Genomic DNA, 8852 nt, shown 5'->3' with positions numbered 1-8852 from the left:
GAGGATGATTAAAAGGGGCTGAATGTATGTATGAATGTAACACAATTTCCCAACCACAGTTTCCCAACCTTAGCAACATCTCTGGACTTGTGGACATGGCGGCCTCTGGAGTTCTGGGAATTTTTTTTAATTTCTGAAAAGTTTTTTATTAAAACCATTGGACATAGTGCGACATTTCTGCGTAAACATTTCCATATAGTGATTGGATCTCACAACAATGACATTTTATATCCATTATGTAGCGTCCATGTAGTCAGTCAAATTACCTGTCCATTGATCCCTTCTTTTATATAATTACTAACCATACAGATACATATCCGATTCCTTCCTATCAAATATTCTTAATACCCTAGTTTCCAATTCTTAGCTTGTCTGTGTTTTTCTGTCCCAACTTTTTCCCTCCTTTCCAACCGTCGGTGCCATTTGTCCCAGATTTCGTGATATTCCGTCTCTCCCTCGTCTTCGAGCTGCAGAGTCAGCCTGTCCATTTCTGCGCACGTCAGTATCTTATTTATTATTATTTATTACTTCTTGTTCCGAGGGAGTCTCCTTATTTTTCCATTTTTGTGCAAAAGCTAGTCTTGCCGCCATTAAAATATGCAGCCTTAAATATATTCCACCTTTGCCATATTTTTCTTTTGTGATCCCTAGTAGAAATAATAATTCTGGCCTCAACTCCATCCTTTTGATTTAGCATCTCTTCCAAATACTTTCTTATCTGGTGCCCAAAATCCCTAGCTTTCATGCACTCCCACCACATACGGTAGAAGGTCCCTAGTGTGCAGCATTACATTTCCAACATCGCGGCGATGCGTTTTTGTTAATTTTAACTAATTCTTGTGTGTGAGATGTAGAACAACTTGTATAAGTTTTTCTTTATATGAGGTGGCTAAAGTTAACTTTCTGTTTCTTTCCCATAAGTCTCGCCCATTGTCCAGATCTATGCTGTAACCAAAGTTCGCACTCCATGCTAACATGGTTTCCTTTCCCTGGAATTCTGGGAATTGATGTTCACCCATCTTCGGTTCCACCACAAAACCGCGGTAGACTAAAGCGCGCTCGACGAAAGCGCGTACGTGAACGTCATCACAGCGTGACGAAAACATCACGCTGTGAGCGGTAAAGTTAAAATTAACGCGAAAACCTTACCCTAACCCCCCCAAACCTAACCCTAAACCTAACCCTAAACCTAACTCTTAACCTAACGCTAAACCTAACGCTAACCCTTAACCTAACCCTAAACCTAACCCTAACCCTAACCCTTACCCTTACCCTAACCCTAACCCTTACCTTTACGTGAATCGGCTTGCTTTAAAAGCACTTTTTAAAGCACCCTTTTTTCTCCGCGGTCGTATTTGTCGCGCTGCTGATGACATCAGGTACGCGCTTTAATCGGGCGCGCTTTAGTGGACCGCGGTTTTGTCGTGCCACACCCATCTTCAAGTCACCCAGGTTGAGAAACGCTGCTCTATAATCCTGGTTGGATGCCCTGGAATCCCCTTAGCTGTCCAACGCTCATATCAGCCTTTCACACAACGTATTGTGTGAATGTAACCAAAGAATATTAATCTCACATCTTCAGGTATTGTGGTTGGCCGAACATATAAGCCTAGTGTGTTATTCAAGCAATGTATGGAAGAAGCTGTGATTAAAGAAATCTTTTGAGTGAACTCAACATTAACCACAGATGACAAGCAGAGAGAGGGGAATCTTCTTCTCCTTTTAACAGATGGGACCTTAGAGGTCTTCTAGTCCAACCCTCTGCTCAAGCAGGAGACCCTCTACATTTCAGACAGATGTTTGTCCAGTCTCTTCTTTAAAACCTCTAGTGATGGAGAACCCACAACTTCTGGAGGCAAGTTGTCCCGCTGGTTAATTGTCCTCTCTGTCAGGAAGTTTCTCCTGAGTTCTAGGTGGCTTCTCTCCTTGATTAGTCTCCATCCATTGCTTCTTCCTTCTGCCTTCAGATGGTTTGAGGAATCGGTAGACAAACCCTCCCACCCCCCTCCGTTCTTTGTTCCAGATCATGTCACTCCTGGTCCTTCTCTCCACTAGACTAGCCATGCCCAGTTCTTGCAACCATTCTTTGTATGTTTTAGCCTCTGGCTCTTCATCTGCATTCTTTGTAGACCAGAGAGGTCTTCAAACTTGGCCACTTTTAAGACTTGTGGACATCAACTCTCAGAATTCTCCAGCTTCAACTCTCCAATTCTGAGAGTTGAAGTCCACAAGTCTTAAGTGGCCAAGTTTGAAGACCTTTGATCTAGAGTCTTAGCAAGTCATCTTTTCACTTGCTGTCTCTGCTAGAAGAACATCTCACCTCCAAGAAAGCTAGCCACTCACCATGTGACCGAGGCAAAGACACTCAGCTTTCTTGCAGTGCTGATTTGAGAGTCGTTTACCGTACTCATGACAGAGGCGGCCGTCCTCCCAATCGAAGAGGGAAAGGTTCGAGGGTAGGACTCCTGTTGCATGCTGAGTACACCGCCGATTCAGGAGGTCCAACCGGAACTTCCTCCACTTCTTGGCTCCCCACAAACTCAACTGTGATGTCAAACTTTGGAACTGTGATCTCACTTCCCAGAACATCTGGAGTTCCCGATCAGCTGGAGCTGGTCTAGGCGGTCCCCCCCTTCCCTACTCAAGTTTTCTAGTCGTGCTGAAGTCTTTCGCGCGTGTTGTCATCCAAACTCTTGGGACAATGAGCATCTTTGCACTGTTGGGACAACCTGAACACTACTCCAAAGACTGAAGGCTAAGGTCAGGCCTGTAGCCATCTTTTCTTTTGGGTCTCAGGCCTGCCACACTTTCTATTCTTCTACTATGCATTTTCTATGGTGGGAAAATGGGATTGTATGGCGTTAGATGCTATGCAGCCATAACAAAATTCTCTCTAGAAAGCCAAGGTCATCCTTTGTCTCTTCACCTCTGCACCTGACCGGAACTGGATGGGTGGAAGCTGCCAGCGTGGCAGTGGGAGATTGGACCATGGGATGGACTTGTGGGCATGGGGGCAAGATCTTCAACTTTCAACTGGGTGGGGGAAACGGGAAGCTTTCAGATTCGGGTTTTCCCAGATGTGCCAACGTGGCTCCCTTCATAAATTGGAACTTTAAGCAACACTTTTGCCTTGGACTCTGATCTAATTTGGGATGCTATTTGGAACTCTTGACAATTAGTTCACAATGCACAGCTCCTCCACATCCTGCATTGCAAGCCAACACTAACCAAGGATCCGTATCCCAGGTCCATCAGCCCTACCAATGCTTGCCAAGATGAGATGGACGTCAGACCTTGGCAGAAAGCAAGGAAGGTGACCCTCAAAACATGGAGGAATGGAGCTCCATGACGTGGTTTCCCATCTCTAGATCCCTCAATCCTTTCACCTCTTATGGGTTGGGCATACTGTTGGGTTGAACAAATAAAAATGGCTAATTCTGGAGGAGCGAGAAGAAGCATGTAGGGCCATCATGTCCCAAATGTGTTTTTCTTTTTCAAGAGGCAACTGGATTTTCTGGGGGTTTTTTAGAAGACCTTTTGCTCCTCATTCGAAGAAGCTTCTTCTGCTCTGAGTGGATGGTGGAAAAATGGAAGGATTGATCCTCCTTGCAGACAGCTGGTCATTTGCATCCTTTTAGAGGGTCGTTGAGGCCGCTTGGAGGTTTATCTGAGTGGTGCAAATGGGTGTGGGGCCTTCTTCAGATCTGCACATGTCTCACTGGCATTGTCCTGTGCACCCCAAGAATAAAACACCCAGACACAAACTGTGCCACATGGTACAGGCATACTACGATGCAGTGAGTCACGTGCAGATCTGTACATTGGGGAAACAAAACAACCAGTGCACAAACGCATGGCGTAACATAGGAAAACAAACCCATCAGGACAAGATTCGGCCATCCATCTGCATTTAGAAGGCAAAGGCCCCTTTTGAAGACAGCAAAGTCCACATTTTGGACAGAGAGGACGGCTGGTTTGGAAGAGGGGTCAAAGAGGCCATCTACGTCCAAATTGAACAGCCCTCTCTCAACAGAGGGGGAGGGGTATGACATCATCTATCTCCAGTTTACAACACAGTCCTTTCGGCAGTTCCAAGAAGACTCCGCACTCATTTGCACCACTCAGGTGACTCTCAGGACAGATAAACCCCCAAGTGGCCTCAACGACCCTCTAAATGGCTGCAAATGACCAGTTTTGTCGGCAAGGAGTATCCATCCTTCCCTTCCCCACCATCCGGTCAGAGCTGAAGAAGCTCCTTGAATGAGAAGTAAAACGTCTTCAGAGATCAAACCAAAAAGTCCAGTTGCCTCTTGAAAAAAGCCCCTTTGGGACAACCATGACCTGGATGGCCGAGAATCTCCATGGACATGTAGGATCATTGTGCCTTTCGTTCATTAGGGCCATGAATAAGCACCACCATCCCCCGTGGTGGTCTCATCTCACGGCATCAAGCCTTTTCTGCATTGTGCCTCACTTTGGAGAACATGTTATGTTGTCAACTGACTCATAATGACCTCATCTGTCCACCTTTCATCAGCTGTCCTTCTCCTGTGAATCTCCACCTCTTCTCCACTCTTCTCCTCTGTGTGGCCAGGCCTCCTGGGTGTCGTCGGATCAAGTAACATCTCTGGTAGCTTCCCGTTTTTTAATCCTTTGGCCACCAGGATCTCAGGGTGGCTGGTAGACCCCACGCCCACCCCCATTGTGGCCCGCAGAGCTGGCAGCAGTTTCGGACAGTGAGGAGGTTGGGGAGGAACCTGGGCTAGTCCTGGACTCTGGGGAAGGCTCCGATGAGGGCTCTGTGTCGGAGGCAGAAAGGGGGCCAGGGCCGTCTGATAGTTACCAGCTGCCTTCGGAGTCAGAGATCAATGAGGCAGAACAGCTGGAGCCTGTTCCCAGTGTGCGCATGCGCAGAGTTGCCAGACGAAGGGAAGAGCGAAATAACAGGGGTCGACTTGGGAGTAAGGCCACAGATGGACGGTGAATGGCCCCTCCCAGAGGAAGTAAAAGAGGAGCGAAAGGGGAGTGGAGTTTGCAGGAGACAATTAGTTCGCTTAATTGGTTCGTGACTCTCGGAGGCTCCTGGCCAAGTTCTTCAGATCTCGGCCTGGCAGCTCTCCAAGCCTGATAAGGTCTGTGACTGTAAATCCTCCCTCGAAAGACTTTACTGGATGTGAAGGAGTAGAATTCACAGGAAATTAATAAAAGGGTTTTTTTTGTCGGGAACAAGGAGTTCACTTCATGCTCTTGGGAAGCCTGGGTCAGAACAGTGGGGGAAGGGGAGCCTGTGTGCACATGCGCAGAGCTGCCAGGAGAAGGGAACAGTTGAGGAACAAGGGCCGACTCGGGAGTAAAGGCACAGGTGGAGGGTGAAGGGCCCCTCCCATAGGGAATAAAGAGCAAAAGTATTAAGTATAATCTTCATTGTCGTACTTAAATACGACGAAATTGGAAAGGGGAGTGGAGTTTGCAGGAGGCAATTAGTTTAATCCATTAGGGTGAAGATCCTGATTTCTTGCCAAGTAATTGCTGCTACAGCGTGGCGTTTGGAAGATATCGGCCTGGCAGCTCTCCAAGCCTGATCAAGGTCTGTGGTTGTGGAATCTCTTGAAAGACTTGTCAGCGTTCCAAGTATCATGCAGAATTAAATCAGAGTCCAAGGCAAAATGATCCTTAAAGTTCCAATTTAATAAGTCAGACATCTTGGCACATCTGTGGAATCCTAATTCTGGGAGTTACCTAGGATTCCCACCCAGTTGGCCAGGACTTTGCTGGAGAGGAATCCCCTTTCCACTAAATAAAAGGGGTTTTATCGGGATGAGGAGTCGGCTTCGTGCTTTTGGGAAGCCTCAGTCAGAACACCCTCATCCCACCTCCGGTGGCTTCCGAGATTTCAGCTGCTGGTCTCGAGGTCCCCTTCCAACTCATTGCTGTGTTTATTGGCCAGAATACGGGACCTCCTCCTCCATCTCGAGACCAATTTCTCCTCTGTCTTTTCACCACGCAACAGTTCATCTGGTGACAGCACTGGAAAGATTGACTTACGGATGCTTTTCACACTTACGACCACCACGGCTTCCCCGTGGTCACATGACCAAACTTCAGAGGCATGGCAACTGGCATGCACTTATGACGGTTGCAGTGTCCCGGGGTCACGTCAGCCCGAAAAGCAAAATCAGATTTATTTAGCAATAGCAATAGCAGTGAGACTTATACACCGCTTCATAGGGCTTTCAGCCCTCTCTAAGCGGTTTACAGAGTCAGCATATTGCCCCCCAACAACAATCCGGGTCCTCATTTCACCCACCTCGGAAGGATGGAAGGCTGAGTCAACCCTGAGCCGGTGAGATTTGAACAGCCGAACTGCAGTCAGCTGAAGTAGCCTGCAGTGCTGCATTTAACCACTGCGCCACCTCGGCTCCTTCATTTAGCAAGCATGTTAATAACTGCCGTGATTCACTTAATAACCGTGGCCGGCAAGGTTGTAAAATGAGGCAAAATGCACTCGTCTCGCTTAGCAACAGAGATTTTGGGCTCTATTTTGGCCGCTATGTCGAGGACTACCTGTAGCTCTGCTTGACCTATTTAAAAAGTTGCTGCTGTTGCAAATCTTGATGTGTTTAAATCAGCGATAGAGAATCTGGATTATTTGGCGCCCGTCCCCTGGACGACCTCGACAACCCATCTTGCTCTGAGACGTAATGGGTTTATTTTTGCCTTATTCAATGTTCTGACCCAGGTGTCCTTAGAGAGCATGAAGCAGAGTCTGGGTCCCGGCAAAACCCCTTTCATTTACACGACTGTGAATCCCTTTCATTCACAGTCAGCCAGGCTTAGCAAACAGTCTTTCCGAGGAATCTTTATCCACACGAACCTTATCTCGTCTGGAGAGCTGCCAGATAACTACTGTCAAAATGCAGGGCAAGGCAACACTTGGCGCAGAGTCTCTTGGAGTCACAAACAGAACTTTCCACTCTTGAACCGACCGAAGGAACGGATTGTTTCCTGCAAAAGCCCCTTCCCCATTTGCTCCTCTTTTGAGTCCTATGGGAGGGGCCAATCACCTCCATGGTGTGGCTTTACTCCCAAGTCAACCGTGCTTTCTTAGTTGTTCTTGACTTCCGGCAGCTCTGCACATGAGCACACTGGGAACAGGCTCCAGCTGTTCCTCTGCCTCACTGCTGTCTAGCTCCCTCTCTGCCTCCGACGCAGAGCCCTCGCCTCAGCTTTCCTCGGCCCCCAGGACTGGCCCAGGTTCCTCCCCAACCTCCTCACTGTCCCACTCTGCAGCCAGGTGTGTTGGCCGCCGGAGGGCCACAACACTCAAGACCAACATTGACTTTTATCTGTTTCTTCTGTGGATGCAGGTGAAGATAGAAGACGGAACTGTCTCTGGATGGGTTGGTCCACAAAGCCACCATTCCCAGGAGTTGGTTGAAGACCCCGCACCACAGGAGTTGTGAAAACCACGACCAACTCTTCCCTGGAGCGCCATGCGCTCACTCAGCCAGCCAGGTGACCCAGCCAGCTTTCGTGCCTAAGGCAGGGCTAGAACTCGCCGACTCCTGGGTGATTGGTCCAAAGCCACCCAGCAGGTTCACAGGCCTACGGCGGGGCTAGAACTCACCGTCCCCTGGTGATTTCGCCCCAAACCTCCTAGTGTTTGGCCCAAAGTGACCCAGCTGGCTTTTGGTGCCTAGGGATGGGACTAGAACTCACCGTCCCCTGGCGATTGGCCCAAAGTCACCGAGTTGGCTCACATACGGGGGTGGCATCCTACCGGTTTAACAACCGGTTTAATGAGCTTGCACTCTGCCTGGGTGCATGTGCAGAGTTTACAGAGAAATCACCTTCCGCATTACTGCTGGGGAGGAATTCAGACGGGATTCAGAAAAGGGAAAACCGGCGAGTATAGTGTCCGGGGGGGGGGGGAGGCAGCTGATAGTCGGAGCTACCAGTTCACCCGGACCGATCCAAACCGATAGAATCCCATCCCTGCTCACAGGCCTAAGGCAGGATTTGAACTCCGTCTCTACCCGTTGGCTTTTGTGCCTAAGATGGGACTAGAACTCACCGTCTCCTGGCCATTGACCCAAAGCGATCCAGCCATGTTAAGATGGGACTAGAACTCACAATCTCCTGGTGATTGGCCCAGAGTCACCCAACTAGCTTTCATGCCTAAGGTGGCACTAGAACTCCCAGTCTCCTGTGGATTGGCCCACAGTCACCCAACTAGCTTTCATGCCTAAGGTGGCACTAGAACTCCCAGTCTCCTGGCCATTGACCCAAAGCGACCCAGCCATGTTAAAATGGGACTAGAACTCACAATCTCCTGGTGATTGGCCCACAGTCACCCAACTAGCTTTCATGCCTAAGGTGGCACTAGAACTCCCAGTCTCCTGGCCATTGACCCAAAGCGACCCAGCCATGTTAAAATGGGACTAGAACTCACAATCTCCTGGTGATTGGCCCACAGTCACCCAACTAGCTTTCATGCCTAAGGTGGCACTAGAACTGCCAGTCTCCTGGCCATTGACCCAAAGCGACCCAGCCATGTTAAAATGGGACTAGAACTCACAATCTCCTGTGGATTGGCCCACAGTCACCCAACTAGCTTTCATGCCTAAGGTGGCACTAGAACTCCCAGTCTCCTGTGGATTGGCCCACAGTCACCCAACTAGTTTTCATGCCTAAGGTGGGACTAGAACTCACAACCTCCTGTGGATTGGCCCAATCACCCAACTGGCTTTCAGGGCTGAGGCAGAAGGACTAGAGCTCACCGTCTCCCACTTTCTAATCGGGTGCCTTTGAGAGGTGGAGCAAAGTGGCTTCGAATCCACCCCAAAGCTGCC

Source organism: Thamnophis sirtalis, unplaced genomic scaffold (genome assembly GCF_051295495.1).
Source record: "Thamnophis sirtalis isolate CommonGarterSnake01/CBP01778 unplaced genomic scaffold, rThaSir2_p1.2 scaffold_43, whole genome shotgun sequence".
Taxonomy (NCBI): domain Eukaryota; kingdom Metazoa; phylum Chordata; class Lepidosauria; order Squamata; family Natricidae; genus Thamnophis; species Thamnophis sirtalis.
Note: the sequence above shows the minus strand (reverse complement) of the source record.